The sequence below is a fragment of the Phalacrocorax aristotelis genome, chromosome 3 (assembly GCF_949628215.1).
Source record: "Phalacrocorax aristotelis chromosome 3, bGulAri2.1, whole genome shotgun sequence".
In the NCBI taxonomy this organism is placed as follows: domain Eukaryota; kingdom Metazoa; phylum Chordata; class Aves; order Suliformes; family Phalacrocoracidae; genus Phalacrocorax; species Phalacrocorax aristotelis.
Window position 1 is genome coordinate 3,255,382 of NC_134278.1, and position 16,751 is coordinate 3,272,132.

Sequence of the window (16,751 nt, forward strand, 5' to 3'; positions counted from 1 at the left end):
CTGCTAAGCTCGGAAGTGTTTGGGTTGAATCTTGTTAGTTTTAGGGCCTGGGCTATCTGTGAACCACGTAAGTGAGCAAGTTCCTGTACCCACTCAACCCTGTTTGATTTACCAGTACAGAGCTACAGCTTGTGCATCGCTCCCTCCTCCTTCTTTCCCTGCCAACGATTTCTGCTCTGCAGCCATCCCAAACATCCTCCTACCAGCCTGGCAGGCTCACTTGAGTCATGAAGCCATTATTCAAATCCTCAAATGGGCTTAAAAAGTACAGTTTGGTGTTCTGTTTTCCCCACTGTGTTTAGAGGCACGCTGAGTCACTGTTGAAAAGGGCTTTGACCAACCCGCTGCCTGCCGTTACGGGAAGGGGTTGCATCACAAACTTTTCAATACCACCTACGTTCCTGCTTGGCTGCCAGGATTTCAAAGCAATCACTGCACAATTACAGGCTAACTATACAATAAAGAAAAGGGAACGGTACCATCCCACTGTGATCTCACGGAGAACCACAGAACTGTTCTTTAATAAATGTAAATCGGTTTCTGCTTTGCTGCATAATGAGCCTCTGATGATTTCAGCAGGAGAAATCCCAATTAGAAATGGGTGGAAAAGGGGCGTCCCATCTTGGGAACATGTTGGAAGCTCTGAGAATTTTTCCTGTTGTGCTTTGTGGTTAAAATAAGGCTTCTACATTTAATAAAACCGCCATGAATTAGCCAGGCACAATGATGCAAAGAAAGAGTCAAGCCTTCCTACCCCTTTTTTTTTTTAACTTACTGCAGTCTGGTGAGAAGAACATCACCTTCCACCCCAGTTATGATCCAGAGCACTAGTGTATGGGCTGTTTGGTGGTGGGAGTCTCTATGGGAGTTGTTCTGCTTCATATACATGACTATTTGCAAGGATAAAAGGGTAAGAGATCGACATATTTCTAATACAATTTTAAAAGGTAGCTGCAGGAGCAAAGGCATCTGCTGATTCAACCTGAACCATATCCCAGAGAGGGTTGTGGGAACCTCAGATTAGCATTGTACCACTTCTAGGTGCATTTTGTCACTGAACAATGACGGTGTTAGCCAGGAGGCAACCTCAGAAGGTCAAAAGGCCTGTTTTGACCATCTCCAGGCTATTAAGTGCCCTCCCTGTCCCATGTAGGTGCTCCCATCCCGACCGTGTCTTGGGAAATGATTGCACCCTGCAGCACAGGATGCAGGCGGCCAACCGGATGTCTCCAAAGATGTGACACCCCGCATGGGAGATGGTTTTCCTGGAACATTGCCTAGTTATGTGGTGGAGCCTGGTGTGGTGTGTTGTGCTGCCTGTCATCAGGCCAGTGCAAGCAGGTGTGTCAAGAAGGCTGTCTGTCCAGCGCGGAGGTTTTTGCAGCTTCCAGGCAATGTAGGCTTGTGGTTTCACCAGGCCTCTGGCCATTGTTGTGCTGCTTTTCTTGAGGGAGGAAGGAAATCTCTGACTGCTTTTACGTTCCCTGACAGCTGAGCCAAACCAACCCTATGGCCACAATAAACCAAACCAGTCCAGACCAGCAACCCCTCTACTGCTTTGGGACTACATGAGCAAGCAAGAGCTGTCTGGGGCTGGGTGTGAAAGGGGAGCTGGACTATGATAAACATGAAACCTTGTTGGACATCTCAACCTGCCTCACTTACACTGGGGTGAATCCACACCAGCTCTGCTCAAGCTGGTGATGGTACACCATGTAAGACCAGTGTGAAGACAGAAGGACCACTAAGTGATACAGCGCATGGATGTTTGGAGGTTTATCTTAAGGTCTAAAACATGAACCCAGAAGATCTTTGCTTTACCTGACCTCCAGAGTGGCACTGGGAAGCTCTGTTTTTGGTTTTTTTGACAAAATAAATATCACCAAAAGCGAGTGAAGCAGACAAGCTAAGTGCAAACTCAGCGCATGCCAGCCCATAGCCTGCACCCAGGTGCTATTTCCTCCAACAGGACCCTGACGTCCCTGCGCTGCAGTTTCCATTATATATAACAGGGATAGCAAGTGTGTCTTCTTGCGGTGGAGTCTGTGAAGACAAACTCTACTGGTGCTTTTCTGGGGCTCAGGGAGCAAGTGGGGGATCATAGGGGGCTCTGAAATACAGATAAAACAGAGCAACAGGAAAAAACACCCACCCTGCCATGTAAAACCCAAAGGTCCAGACTTGGAGCAATGGCTGTCCTTACTTTCTCCACCAGGAGCAAGCTCTGGCAAGCTGAATTTACGTATCTAACTCCAGGCTGAATTTGCATAACTAATTACAGGGTTTTTTTGTCATGTATTTCTGCCCGAACTTTTATGTGGGATTGCTTGGAGGTCAGTCCCATCTTCTCCTGGAAGTTTAGCTCAGTGGCACAAGCGGCACGGTGGGTCAGCTGAGCTTAGGTGGGGAGGAAGGTGTACTTTTTTCTGAGCATTTCCCGAGTATCCCATGCCGTAAGGGATGGCAGTACCTTAGACCCCAACCAGACCACCCCACCCCCCCGACTGGATCCAGATGTGTTTTCCATAAGATAGGGCTCAATTCTTGTTTTTTCTGGCAGATGGGCAATGTCTTCTCTCCAACTGACTGAGGAAAGCACAGAGCCGCCCTGCCACGCGGTCCCTTGGGCAAGAGGTGATCTGAGACTGAATGCCCTCGGGCATTTAAAACCCAGAAAGGTTTACTGTAAAGCCCTTAAAAACAGTTGTCATGTTGGTTTTGGCATACAAATTCTGGCACATGGAGCTTCTTTTTTTCTCTTTCTAGAGGACAGCCATAACTAAGCACATATGCTGTGACAGCCTTTGTAATTTCCTACCTGTTCTGCAGCGATTGAGTTTTTGCGCCAGGTACTATGTGTGCCGAGCGCTTGAGAAATCTGATGCTAAAGCCCTTCTACTTTTCTGGCCCGTGGAACAGATGGATGGCATAAGTAGAAATTGCTATTTATTTTCTTAACAGCTATTTCATCCCTTAAGAAAATGTTCCTTCAAAAAGCAGAATGGCGAAAAGAAAATCTTCCTGTAGTAGTAGCTATTAGGTGGGGAATGGCTTCCCAAGGGAAACAGTCAAAGCCTCATCACTCGGAAGCTTTAAAATTACAGTGAATAAAGTATTAAAGACTCCACTGCAAGACAGAAACTGCCTCAGGTTGATAAAGACACCGAGGGTTGAGGGCTGTAGGCTTTGCCATGCCTTGCATTAGGGGTCTGGTCTGCAGAAAGGAGCTACAGCCTCGTGTAACACGCCTGAGCTCCTAGGTAATGTGGTGGCTAGTGCAGTGTCTGCGATGCTAAATCCAAAGATTTCACAAAGTAATGCTGACCTCAGGCTGGCGATGCTCCTATGGCTCAGACACCGGGAAAAGGAGTGTTTTCTCCTTGTCATGCTCTTACAGCCTTCCCCTGAGCATCTCCTATTTACTGGTTTTGGAGATATAAAACTGGGCTAAACAACCCAGTTTGGATCTGACTCTGTGTGCTCCTTCTTTCAGTCGCCACTTCGGTGCAGAAATGAAATGTAGTGAAAATAGGACAAGTTTTTCTTGTGCTTGTTGGACCTTTATCAGCCAGGTAAGATGATAAGGTTTAAGCAACATGAGATGGAAATAGGGAGACTGTGTCCATCTCATAAACTGGGCATGCTGGATTTTCCTCCGAACGCAGTGCGTACGAACATTGAATGGGATTTCATAGGGGACTTCAAAACGGCACCGACTACCCCTAAAATGGAATTTCAACAATCACAGCCAGATTCTGACCTTCAAAAGAGTTTTGCTGAAACTTTAATTGACTTTCACATCAGAAGAAACTCTTCTAATCACTTAATTTGTCCATCTGGGTAGCTCAGTGCAACAAAACCATAAAGAAAAATATTATTCTATTATTAGTTTATTAAGATTTTAAGAACGGCACCATAACGCCCGTGTGTGGCACATGTGAAATATCAATCTGCTGCTTTGTTTTTTAAACAGAAGTTGGATTAATTTAAAGGCTGAGCTAAGCTATGAGTGTTAGGCATAAACCCCCCCCGATGCTACTGGCTATCTTATGCAAATGGAGATTTAAAAGAAAAAAGAGAACAACTCTATTGCTTTCCCCCCTCTTTTGTGGCTTTGCCTAAAAAGTTTTGTCCCTGTCAGGAAATGAAGAATAAACTTTGGTTTCTCATGTGCTTTACCCAGCACCTTTCTAACACAAACAGTGCTGAGATATTCCAGTAAGAATAAAATAGGAATTAAATAGAATTTCTTGCAGCACGTCCATAGAGAAAAGGGAGTTGCTCGACTTTTTGCCTGTAAAAGTTTTTTTTGGAAAAAGTGTATATACATATGTATACACATACATATTTCCATGCATATATTTAAGAGAGTTCAAACTATGGTTTACTTTTTTCAGTCTTGATTGTAACTGAACAATATGGCCTCTAGATGGCAGAAACTCCCTCTTTTGGACTTTTTTTTTTTTGTTTTTTAAATCCCAGCACAGGGTGCCATAAAACCAAGTTTTAGTATAATATACAGATTTATTCAGCCTTATCCAAGCCACACCGAATTTGCTTTACACTTCTCATACTGCAAACCATATCCATACTGCAACTGTCCTCCTAGTCAGGCAGGTCCAATTGCCTTTTGGTGGCCAGTCATTTAGTGTAAGTCTGAGTGAAATCAGGATGAGCTGAGTGCCTAAACATTTGAAGATCCGGATCATTTGGATGCACAGTGCAGCACGAGGTGGAGAGGTGATGGGGGCATTGCAGAATTGTTTGTACAGTTTAGCTGATGTATCTATTAGGAAAGAGACTGGTTTGGGGGGTAAAAATTAATTCCGTAGCTAAAAGCTCCATATTTAGTCTAAGGGCGTCACTTGGTTTTTGCTATCTACGGAGTGAGACGGGTGATTCATTCCTCCTACTTGGGCCATCCTCTTCATCCGAGGGCCACTGCTGCTGCCTCACACTTATAGCCTCACACCTTATTTCACTTATATTTATGGTTTCACACGCTCACCTCTGAAGCCAGGGACTGTATAGGCTGTGAACTGAGGGTCTGGTCTGCAGGCAAGGTGCTCGCATGTTACTGCAAGCAGAGGACGACGGACTGGGCCACTTAGAGTGAAACAGGCTTTTGTGTAACTGCCTTCCCATGGTATCAGGACCAAAATACACGTTGTCTTCTGGCTTTGGGTAACAGGCAGGACTTTTCTTCACCTATTTCTCCCTCTTTCTATGTTTAATTCTCTTTTCCCTTCTCTGTTCTGGACCTTGGCCAATATTATGCTCTTCTAACATTGACGTAAAGTTTCAAGGTTTGTGGGCACTTCACACCCTTCAGGAGCATGTCCTACACTCACAGCTCATTACCAAGACCTCCTGCGTGCGGTCACGGGAGAGATGGGTAAATCTGAGGGATGTGAGGCAATAGTTTTATTCTGCCAGTAAACTGGAGCACATGAAGCCAAGGACCAAAGCCTTGACTGCAGCTGAGCATTGACTAAAGGCCCTGGGATAATCCTTGGTATTAACTAGTGAGAAGTCTATGTCCAAGCAAGGGCTGGGTAGGAGAATAAATAACAGTGGGAAAGCTTATCAGGCAGAGTATAATGAACGAGTGTAAGAACAGCCAGACAGTTTCAGGTGATAACTCCATCCAGTCTCTACCAGTGGCTGAGCAGGTGAGCATGGTCAGGGCTACCAAATGCCATTTTGAAGGCTGGCCTATTTGTTCCTCCTGAACCTTGTAATACCAATAAATCCATTGTTTTGGTGGCCAGAAAGTACCATTATAATCATGTTATCTGATCTTCTCTGTAGGCCCAGCTCTTGAGTTTCATGCACAACTCTCTACTTCTCCATGAGCCAGCATGGTGAAGCATGTACATTGAGACGAAGCGGCTCGCTTCAGCTAAGCCCAGCTCCATCACAAAGGCAGGATGTCCCTGGGGCCTGTCCTGGGATGCCGTGTAGATAACCCAGGGTGTTACAGCCCCCAGAGTATGAGTGCTTTGGGCTCTCATGGATTCACATGGCCCCTCCGTGTGTTGTGCTGCAAGAAGGTGCCCTCTGGTCGCTGGGGGAGAAAGGAAAGGGCTACAGCCCAGTGACAGTTGTGGTGCTGCTCATCTGACCTTCCTTTAGATGCTTATGGCACATGCTTTTATATCTGATTAGTTCTTTAGTCTCCTACTGGTATCTATAAAGCCCTAGTGAATGATCCCAGCCAGTGATTCACCTCACCCTAAATCAGAGACCTACATGTGGTCCGATGACTCACTTCATTGACTGCTGGCTGGGTTTCTACTGACGTTAATGGGAGGCTAAACACCTACCTCAGATGTAGTTGTCTATGCCATAAACATGAGGTGCTTGATTCAGCTGCCCACACGCAGGCACCTAGTGCCATTTGAGAGGTCCTGCAGTGTCGGAGGCATCTGCATCCCCTGGCAGGTATGACATGGGAGATCTTTGTCCTCGGGGCTAGCACCTGGAGGTGAGATGGGACAGGCTTGGGCATCTCACACGGGGTCAGTAGTTAGAGACGACCTGAACTGAGAAATCACATTTCCAATAATGAGTCCCCAGCAGATTGGTTAAACGAACTATCTAGGATGCTTGTGTGGGAGGTGCGGGTTGAATTCCCTGTTGTGATATTGCATACAAACACTGGAGCCACAAAAGGGGAGTGAGCTGGGACATACTCAGCCTCTTCTGCTGATGCTCTTTCTCTCTCTGTCTCTCACTTAGCTAATCAGTGGACAGGGAGGACTTGGATGATGAGTTATACGGCCACCATACATACTTTCTTCTGTCTCTGCGTCCACTTCTGTCTTGCTCTGGCTGAAACGGTGATCACGTTAAAAGACGACAATATAAGGAGATTTAAAAAAAGCCAGACACATTTTGCAATTCAGCAAGAAGGTGAGCTAGGTTTGGCACTTCCACTGCAATTGTTTCTGCTGTGGGAAAGAGGGATTTTGGCAGAACCAAATCGCATCCCTGGACGGCTGTTTAATCCAAGATTCTTGCACTGAAGTATGTGAATGCTTTCCGTGTTGCACTGATGTCTCTGGGTAAGGAAAACTCCACCAACATGTGCAAGTTGCGTGGCAGAGAGAATAAGCCACCTGGATGAGGCTTTGCCTTGTCCCGAGTAAGAATCTTTGACATTGTGCTAATAAATTTCAAATCCCATTAAGAAATAAAAGTGCCTTGAGCTGAAGGGAAAGAGAAGTGAGGCGAAGGGATAGAGGGCATCACCCATGAATACAGCCAGTCCTAGTGCGAGAGCTGGCTTCCACAGGGAGCCAAGGACACCCTGAGGGACGGAGAGGGGTACCCCTGGGGGGGCTGCAGAGCTTGGGAAGTGTTGCACTTTTTTCCTCCATCCTGGAGCATGTAAAGAGCTTTATAAAGGGTGACAGGGGGCAAAAAAAAGTCATTTGGAAACTAATGTAATCCTGTGTCATTGTCTCTGAGGGTTGTCGCAGCTTGGTGATGCTCAGACCAAAACAACCATTTCACGCTCTCAGCAACCCCGTGATACCTCAGGCAGGGACCTTCATAGCTCTGTGAAGTAAAATACCCTGAAAACTGTTCAATTCTTAGCTGGGATGTTATCAAGCAGCAGTGGGGATCACCAGGGGCCAAGTAAAATGTGAAAGAAACCCTACTCGGGATTTGCACCGAAATACCTCTGTGCAACCGGCATCAGCAAGAGCAGGTTTTTAGCTGAAAAGCCAGGTCCTTTGGAGAGGACATCAGTCCAACTCCCCAAAATTGCAGCCACATAAAGGATCTTTGCCTGGATGTTGTTATTTCCTGAGAATAATGGCCCAATGTGTGAGCTCTGTGTCCACGCTGCTGCCTTGATCCAGGGGCAAAGAGATGTTCATCCCATGGTGATGGCAAGTGACTGGTTTGTGTCCTTGTGTCCTCCCTGGAGAGGGACCGTCCAAGCCCTGGTGTTGGGGGGGTCTCAGCTCCCTCACCCTGCCATGGAAAAAGAGTTTGGCAAGGCACGGGGTCAGCAGGAGCAGGATCAGGCCCTGCATCTCGTACACGGCTCCGTGGTTTGGCACTTTCATCCCAACAGCCGCCTGTCTGGGGATTTGGAGAATACTGCGGAGATGGAGAAAGGAAGGAATAGAGTTTCACCTTTTATTCTTTTATCTTGGCAACAATGTGTGGTGGGAAAAAAAAAAAAGAAGACGAAGAAGTTGTGAATGGCAGAATTAACAATAATATAAGCCCCCTCCCCATCCCTCCTCCCTCTCCCTCTGCCGTCCATTCAGGAGACCGACAATAAACAAGGTCATTTGATTCATTTGGCTTGGGGTGTAAACAAAGCCTTACAATAAAATCCCCCCACCAGGGCCCCCCTTTTTCTCCAAGAATAGATGCTCCCCCCATGCCGGCCCCCCCGCTTTGCTTCTCCTCTCCCATCATCCCTGGATCAGCAGCCACGGGCGTCCAGCCCTGCTGCCACTTCCGCAGTCCCCGTCCCAGCTCCGTGAGGCCCCGCTTCCTACTTGGTGTGGGAACCTCGGCTTCCCCGGGCAACATCTGCGCGGACAGCCCCGCTTTCTCATGCCGACAGCAGCACTGCCTCATCGCAGGCTCTTGATCCAGAGAGAGAAAAGAGAAAACAAAACAAAACAAAAAAATAAAGCAAACCTGACCCAGCAATAAAGGGATTCACATCCCCCTCCCCAGCCCAAAGGCAGCAGATCCCAAAAGCTTGTGCTCAGCTTCCTTTTTTCACAGGCTCCTCTGGTATCTGTGTGGCCAATGGAAGAATAGGTCTGTGTGTGTGTGTGTGTGCACGCGTTGGGAAGGCGACGGGTTGTGCAAGGAGCCCTGTAGAAGGGTCAAGCCTAGGATGGGGTCTGGGGGTGCATAAGCTAGGCAGGGGAGGCGAGGAGGGTTCACAGAATCATGGAGTCATAGAATGGTTTGTGTTGGAAGAGACCTTTAGAGACCATCTAGTCCAACCCCGCTGCCATAGGCAGGGACATCTTCCACTGCATCAGGTTGCTCAGAGCCCCGTCCAGCCTGATTTTGAATGTTTCCAGGGATGGGTCATCTACAGCTTCTCTGGGCAACCTCTTCCAGTGTCTCACCACACTCGTCATAAAAAATTTCTTCCTTCTCTCTAGTCTGAATCTCCCCTCCTTTAGTTTAAAACCATCACCCCCTGTCCTGTCACAACAGGCCTTGCTAAAGAGGCTGCCCCCACCCTTCCTTCAGTCCCCCTTCAAGCCCTGAGAGGCCGCAATAAGGTCCCCCCGCAGCCTCCCCTTCTCCAGCTGCACAACCCCAGCTCTCCCAGCCCGGCCTCGCAGCAGGGGGGCTCCAGTCCTCGGAGCATTTCTGTGCCCCCTCTGGCCCCGCTCCAACAGCCCCGTGTCTGTCCCGTGCTGAGGAGCCCCGAGCTGGAGGCGGCGCTGCAGGGGGGTCTCACAGAGCGGGGCAGGGGGGCAGGACCCCCTCCCTCGCCCGGCTGCCCGCGCTGCTGGGGATGCAGCCCAGGGCATGGTTGCCTGGGTTATCAGGTGTTTCTAGGGATGTTTCTGTATATCCATTCCTAAAGGCTGGAGATTGAGTTGGATGGCTGTATGTTGTAGGTGATTGGGTTGTAGCATGGTGCAGGATGGGACATGTAGAGTAAGGATTCTTTTGGTGGGTCTGAGCCCTCTGAAGGCAGGTGGCTTAAACTCCTTCTCCTGGTTAAGGTGAGTTCAGGGTGGGTTCATGCCAGAAGGCAGGCTTGGGAAGCTCTTAGACCTTCTCCACCTTACACCTTGCTCAAAATAATTCCTACAGACGATTAAGTGGATGTAGAGCCAATGTCCCACACACCTGGGGATGTATGCACATCTGGCACATCCATCCTGCTGTTCTCCCCTGCCACCTACACACGCTGGGATGACACTTAGGGGTCCTGCCTGTGGGTTTCTGCCCCAAATGTAGGGATACCTTGCATCATAGATGTTCACCAGAAGCTCCCCTTACCCTTGGGGTTCCCTCCAGTGTCTTGCAATGGCTCCAGGGTCTGCAGGGGATGGTGGGATGCAGGAAGGGACATTGCAGCATGCACATGGCACATAGAAGACTGCATTTCCTGCTTTGGTCAAGGCAGATAGAAATTAACAGTAATTCTCCTAACAGACACATTTTTGCTCTCCATGTCTCAGCAACATGGATACGCGGCTGGATTTAAGCACTGGGAAGGCTGGCTCAGCTTTTGCTCTCTTGAGTCCACCATAAAACTTCTCTGTGTCACCTAAAACAGTCCAAATCCTCAGGAGCACCTTAGTTTCCTACTTGAAAACACTGAAATAATACTAGGGCGATGCACCTACTCTTCCTGTGCCTCAGTTTCCTACTTGTTTTTTCTCAGTGTTCAACTACTCACTTTACTTTTAAATTTGCAACATGATTGTTGCAATGATATCGTCTCATGATATTTCTGCATCACTTAGTGCAATGGAAAACAGCTCATCTTTTACAATTTATCTAATACCACAGGCTTTCACAATGGTGTCTTGAGCTCCGTAATAATAATAAAAATAATAAAAAGGAATGAGTTGTTCTTTCTCGAGGGAGGAAGACTATTTTCAGAGATGCTCAAGTGATGGCAAATAACAAATAATTCTAATAAAAACCTTGTTTTTTGCAATTCAGTATTCACAACACCACGAATCTGGCTGCATTTTTACTTTTTGTTTGTCCGCTGGATCCCACTTTATTTTCCTGTATTTCCTAGGAGAGAGAATTCTCCAAAATACAAACTGTGAGAGGCTGAGCTGCGAGAGGGAGGAAAACTGCAGGCCAAGCCATCGGGTAAATGTACCGCAAGAAAACCCAGCCAATGACAATGAATTCTTCTGCTTCAGTTATCACCCGCGTGACATAAATAGGTCTTTTAGGCAAGGAAAATGCCTCTCTTCCTCCCTCTCACACACACACCCGCTCACACACACTATAGAAATTTCTCTTTTCATCTGGTAAAACATTGGCAGGTGCATTGCAGTCCTCACCGACAGGCCCCATCCAGAAGGACATCCAATTTAGGTCACCGAGCAGCCTGCAGCAGCTTCGTCTGTTCTTTCCACGAGTAGATCCACGACTGCATGTCCATGACTGCTCTGAAGAAATGGGGAAGACCTGTCTGGCAGGGACCAAGGGACCAGCATTCTGCAGAAGTTGCTGGTGATGTCCCTGAACAGAGAAGTGAGATGTCTTGGGCAGGAAAAAAAAAAAGAGGAAATTTAGCATTTAGCATTTCTGAATTCACACCACACAGGTGTATTTCAGCTTCAGAGAGCACCACTTTCTTGAAGTTCAACATGGTAAAGTTTCATCCTATCAAACAGCAGAAGACTGTTTGATTAGCAGAAGCCTTCCTGAACAGCAAAGCATCTGGGGCGCATATACAGAACACCCAGGCAGTGGGACAGTCCTGGTGTGTCACTGGGGTTTTCCTGGTCTCACTCTAGCTGTATCAGTACCAAAAATGTACCCTTGAGCTGGGAAATAATGAAAAGGACAAAACATACTACTTCTTTTCTCCAGTGGGCTTCTTTGAGCTATAATAGTATCACTATAGGTCCATCATTTTAAGATTTGCAGCCCAGATTTTCCATGGGTTTGGCACCTGCCCTTGGGGAACAATGTGGCCCCTCAATGGGGCAATGAGAAGGGAGGGAAGTTCCCGGTTTGAAGCTGTTTGAGGGGATGCGTTGCAAGGGTGAAGGAAAACTTCAGCTCAGTCCCTGGGAATTCTTCTACAGCCAAGAAATCCGCATTGTTGGAAAGAGTCTCCCAGAGGAAGTGATTGAAATATCATCGTGTGAATCATATCTGTAACAAGGTTGGGCTGTAGGAAACAAACCCTTGCTGAACCCTGGGAATAGATGACCTAAAAAGACTTTTTTTTTTTCATGCAGGAATGGCCTTTAGCAGCCTATGTTAAGTGAAAGACACTGATTTTGGGGGTCCAGCAGGGCTGGGTTGTCCCACCACATTACCTGTAACCAACCTTGCTGCACAAGGTGTTTGAGTACAGCTGGCTCTTCTGCTATTTAAAGAGGGTTGAGCGAGTTCAAATGATGACCTTTGCTGAGATAAAACCTGCATGTGGCGTATTCTCGTGGTGTGGCTGATGTGTGGGGTTTGCTGAGTCTCAGAGCAGCTGTGACCAGAGACCTGGCACTGTTCGGGCAGCAATGGGGCCATGGGGACAGGAGGCACAAGGGAGGGCAAGGGTGACAGGTAGGTTTGGGGTCCTGCTCTGGGGATAGTGGCTGGTACAGGGATGGGAAAGGATGTTTGGAGGGAGTTGTGTGGTCTGGTGAGGTGGGCGCTGTGCTGGGGTGAGGAGGCTGGACTGGGCCAAGGCACTACATTTCTGGGAGGAAAAGTATCCATGAACTCATTTAGGATCTGGACTGCAAGTCTTGCTTAGGGCTGAGCAGGGGTTAATTCCAGACATACTTTCCATGACGCACCTTGCTCTGTACTATTACTTGTGCCATAATTTCCCTGTCACCCCTATCAAGACTCTTATGTCAAGGGCTATGTATAAAGACAGCAAAAAGGCAGTCTGCTCCAAGGAGCTTAAAATCTGCATGCACCTTGCATGATATTACTGAAACATTTGACACACACGAGATACCAAACACGCCACAAATCTTATTACCCATCTTAATGGGTGGAAGGAAGAATACAAAAACACCACCGAAACTGCTGTTTGTCAGGCAGCTTTAACAAATACCTATTTTTTCAGCAGTTGCTTCATCCTGCCAGACTTCTTACTGCCTGCTTCAACTCAGTCCTACTGAAGCAAACATTAACAGCTCATCCAATTGCCTATATTTAACACTCCAAATCTGGCACAGATTTATACCAGCACTGGTAACAATGGCATTGAACACCTGTCGGTGACTGCATTTGCCCAGGGATTCGCTTCGTTCCATGTTGTGTGTTTAATAATTCCTGCGAACAATGGGACAAATAAACATATTTTTTGCTTAGCTCTTACTCAAGCCAACGCTACTGTCCAAATTGTACTTGAGAGGCCTGCAGAGGCTGGTGGTTGTTTCCTAGACTTGTCGCCTCTTTCCCTCAAAAACGACATTGTCAGCAGCTCTGTGCTCAGAGAGGGCATTTACCACTTGTATGTAAGGAAGGAAGAAGGAAGAATGAGCAGGAAAGGGGCAGCGTCGTGCAGGGTTCTGAAGGCAAGGATGATAAATTTGAACTTGAAGCGGTGGAAAACAGAGAGGTCTTCTAAGAAAGGCCAACGTCGTCTGAGCAAAAAGGATGGGAGACGCGTGTAGTGCATGGTCCAGGCTGGAAGAATGAGGGGTTACAGGAGCCAGCATAGGAGCTGTTGATGGTAGACTGGAGGGAATATAACATGTTGCAGCTGTGTTCTGCAATAAGATGTAGGAATGGGGATGAAGAGGATTGGTGGAGGTTGGCAGTGCTGGCTTTGGATGGGGAAAGGGCTTGGAAGCGAAGGCAGGTTGGGTCTGACAGGGAGTTGTTTTTTCCTGGTGTTATCCAGAGAGCTGAAGGGTCTCTGACCCTCTGGATAGTGTAGACCTTTGCATATTGTGAGTAAGGAACGCACAGCAATTTAATCCTCTGGGTAATGATTTTCCAGACATCAATCAGTGCTTAATATTGCCCGCTCTTTCCAGAGAGATGAGCCCTGCCTTGGGAGACTGAGTAGCTGTATCCCCCCAGTTGCAGCTAGCATCTTGCTGGAACTTTGTGGATGGGCAAGAGCGGGTGTCTCAGCAGTGACTGACTAAGAAGGGTGGGTGATCTATTTAAAATGAAAATTTAGGGCCTCCAAGCCTTGGATGCTTGACTGACGTGAATGGTGTGGTAGCACGTTTCTACCTGTCAGATTTGGAAGGGAATCCACCACAAAAGCTTGGCAAAGCTTTGCTGTTCACCTTGTGGGACCATGAGCTTGACAGTGGTCAAGGAGACAAGTTCACCTTCACTCAGATCAACTGAACTCAGGGTTTACAAAGAAAAAAAATTTTGGCAGGCTGTGTCTGTCCAAAGTCTGAATGAATAGAAACCCCGAAGGAAGCACCTGCTGCTAAAGGAAATCCAGGACAAGTTTTATTATCCTTTTTCACAGGTCTATTCAGGACTACATTAGGGGTTTCCTCTTTCCTTTTCTGGTACTTCACACTCATTCACAACAAAAAACATATTGTGCTTATGAATTATATTCCAGAGAATATAGCTGGAGCTTATAAAGGCACTGGCCAAAGAATTTTATTTTTAACCTTACTCCCTTGCGAATTAATTTCTCAAATGAAAGCTTTGCAATTGTTTGGGGTTATTTTTCTCTCTTTTTCTTGGACGGGACACAAGGGCAAATCCTGCCTGCTCTGTGTTAACAAAACGTGCCTCTCAAGGAATGAGGAGCAAAGGAGGTGAGCGAGGCTCTCGATGGAGCTCAGCTACGGGGAACAAATGGAAAATATTAATGCAATTCCTCTTAAACCAGCCAAGTGTTAGAAGGCCTCCTATCAACGATGCATTGACCACTCTGGTGCATGCAGAAGCCAGTGGCAGTTTTTCAGTTTCTAACGTGTGGTAGCTGCACAGCACAAAGAGAGAGAAATCCCCTTTTGGCTGCTGAAGGCCGTGTAAAGAGCAACTTTTGGGTTTGATCCTGAGACTATGTGAGCCAGTGATGAGGTACTGAGGAGTCACTGGGGAGTTTGCTTATCAAACACAGCTGCTTAGCTTAACATATTCCGGGTACAGAGTACATAAAAGCTGGAGGGCTTGCAAACAACCCAAGTGTAACGCATGAGCCTCTTGTGAACCGATATGTTTGCTTTAGCAGGTCATTTTGCACCTGTGCAAAAAGGATGTGACCTGATCCCTGGGTAGCATGGGAAGGTTTTGCACCCTTCTGCACTGGCGTGGGTGCCTAAGAGGCAGCACTGGGCCCTCTGTGTAGCAAATACACTGTACCTCGTGAGTGCAAGGAGCTTGCTGCACATAGACACAAAGCCTTTTCTCAGTTTAGTTCTGATCTGTCCTTAAAAATCTCCTTCTTGGTTTTAAATGCCCTTGTCCATCCCCCTGCCTCCACAGCATCAGGAGGTCACAGCCCTGAGCATGGCTTCTCATTGCTGCCACCTTCCCTTGCCCCTCCAGGTGCTGGTTCTCCCTCTCACAGGTTATTTTTTGATCAGGAGCCCTTTTTAAGAGAGGACATGGCCCACTCTGCTTTTAAGCAGTAACCAGCACAAGTATTTCTTCTTCGGCCTGAGGCTCCTTGTTGCTACTGCAGCGGAAATAGCAAATTATAGCAATTAACAGTGGCATAAATCAGAAACTGTGACCAGATGAGGTCACTGAGGACTCAAGGGCTGCATCATACCAGTAAATTACCACAGACAGGAATTCCTTCATCCGCACTGCTAAATTGTTTGAGCTTTTCTTGACATGGTTTTGGCCCAGGCCAGCGACACTGACCCCAGGAACAGCTCAGGCGTTAGCAAAGGCCAGCGATCAGCTGGGCATTTTGTGTGGGACCCTTGTCTGAAGGGTTTGAGGGCAATCGCCGCAAGGGCATGGCCAGGCAGCAAGTCCTGGCACTAGTTAGTAGAGATGCAGCCCATTTTTAATAAGCATGGGCCCATTTTTAATGAGTGCATTAGTCCTGAAAGTCCTCACTGCAGGATGTTAGCACAACTGGGGCTTCTCTGTTCAGATGGGATTAATTTTTCTCTTTCTCTCTTTGGCTTCTAGGATGGTTTTCTGAGTGTTCTTGTTTGATCTTATCAGATAGCAAGAATACTTCCAGATGTCACCTAATACTTTGCAACATAGGTATCGAACATAGTTAAATAATGGCTTATTTTCTACACTGACTACCATAAGGCAGCTATGCTGTTTTACGAAATAATACGAAATGTAAGAACTAAAGCCAATGTCTAACTTGCATCTTGGCTGGCCAGGCTGGAGGAGAGGTTGAAATCTGGGTTGCTTCTGACCTGATACTTTGCATTAATGTTTCCATTTGTGGGCAGCCTGGACTTGGACGGTCAATGATTGCACTTCTCCTTGCAGCACAGCGGGTCGGGGTCCTTCCTGGCTCACATTGTAACTGTCTTGTCTCCTTGCCACGCACCATTGTCAAAAAGGACCTCCATCCTTCAGACCTTTAGGGTTTTCTCCATCTAAACTGGCTGCTCAGGAACATCAGTGGTGATGCAGGATGTTGCTGGAGTCAGCAGATGTGATCCTGCGCCGTTGTTTGACCAGCACCTGTCCTTGTTTCATGGATGGGATGGTGCAGACAGGAATTAGAGCCATGTGTGCAGGTGGAAAAGCTAGTACCTGCCCATTGAGCTAGAAACTGGGCTAGTAGTCAGGTAAGTCAGAGTGGGAGAAGTATAACCTAGGAGAGGTGTTGCTGGGAAGAACTATGTTCCAAGAGGAAAGATACTCCAATAAATAGTTTTCAGTCCAGTCTGTCTCCATTTCCTACCCTGGATCTATAAGTCAAAAGCAGCCGTCATCAGTCTCTCCCCACCTAGTCCCTGAGGTACTCATAATTTCTCCAGGACCTTTCCTCTAGTGCTTGGTTTCTGTATCTGGGTGTATCCACAGCCATCACCATCCTGGCAAGCCTTGCCAGTGAGACAATGCCCACCTATCCCACCTGGTGTGGGGCCTGAAACAGTGGCCTCCAAACACATCCTGAA